This window comes from Seriola lalandi, unplaced genomic scaffold (genome assembly GCF_002814215.2).
Source record: "Seriola lalandi dorsalis isolate HSWRI2012SDOR001 ecotype SW California unplaced genomic scaffold, Sedor1 jcf7180002054857, whole genome shotgun sequence".
Classification (NCBI taxonomy): Eukaryota; Metazoa; Chordata; class Actinopteri; order Carangiformes; family Carangidae; genus Seriola; species Seriola lalandi.
This window is the reverse complement of record NW_019525410.1, coordinates 675,948-676,977: the sequence shown is the minus strand read 5'-3', so window position 1 is coordinate 676,977 and position 1,030 is coordinate 675,948. Positions and strand designations below refer to the sequence as shown.

The 1,030-nt window shown below is 51.4% G+C and overlaps 1 pseudogene across 1 annotated transcript in view; it reads right to left on the bottom strand.

Annotated features, from left to right (window-relative positions):
* Window positions 1-48: 48 nt before the first annotated feature.
* The window catches only part of LOC111670556 (angiopoietin-related protein 1 pseudogene), a 5,906-nt pseudogene continuing 4,924 nt past the window's right edge, over window positions 49-1,030 (bottom strand). Inside the window, exon 3 of the transcript XR_015438536.1 lies at window positions 49-887. The product of XR_015438536.1 is annotated as an angiopoietin-related protein 1 pseudogene (transcript). The remainder of the gene's footprint in view (window positions 888-1,030) is intronic.

The window sequence follows — 1,030 nt, the reverse complement described above, 5'->3', positions numbered from 1 at the left end:
TGGATGGATGGATGGATGTTTGGATGGATCACTCACTAACTCACTCACCTTCAGCGCTGAAGTTTCTCTCGGGGGGTTTCTGGACTTCCAGGGTACCACTTGTGGGTGATGGCCCAGAGCGAGAGCCTCTTTCCCGAGCAAACCCTCGAGTGTGGTCCCTCTGGATCTCATTGGTGAAACGTGGCACATTGACAGGAATGTTCTCAGGCACCACCTGCACCAGAGGAGGTCCCATGGGTGGGTGCTCGTGTCTGCGGCTGTACACCTGCATACAACGCTCTTCCAGCGCTCCAATCAGCACTGACTGGTTGTTCACCACTGCAGACAGGGCTGCGTATTTGGCCTCCAGTTCCCTGTACCTGGAGGCCAGACGTAGTGACTCAGTGGTGGCATTAAGGATGCGTGTCTCCAGCTGGGCCAGCTCCAGTGAGTTGTCCCTCTTCCTGATGATCTCATGCAGCAGCTGCATGTAGAGTTGGGTCACCCTGGAGTTCATGTTCCTGCTCTCTTTCCTCAATAGCTTCATCTCATTTACCAAGTTGCCATCCACATCCACCACCAGCTTCAAAGTCTCCATCTCCCGACGCTGCTTTGACAGAAGGTCGCGCACTGCAGCCACGTCCAGGCGCGTCACTCTGTCCTTATCGGTTGAGTAACCGCGGGCGGCACAGATGGGGCCTGTGATCTTCTGTTCAGGGACCAGGAAGGTGTAAGAGCACTTTTTGTTTTCTCCGCTGGCCTCTGGAGCCCTTCGTATCCGGGAGAGGATGGGGTTTTTGGTGAGGGCTTGGCTGTTGCTCCAGAGGGCCAAACCAAGCAGAATAAATAGGCTCCATGTTCCAGGTCCCATGATTCTTCCTCTCTTTATCCCCAAACAAGCTACAGATCTACAAAGAAGAAAGAAATATGGAAACCATTTTAAGGTTGGTGTTCTTCAATATTATATTTACTGTAAATAAATCACATAAAAATTTGTCTGTCTGTCAGTACTTTACAACTTCCCTACACTTTCAGTGCCAAGCATATCGGT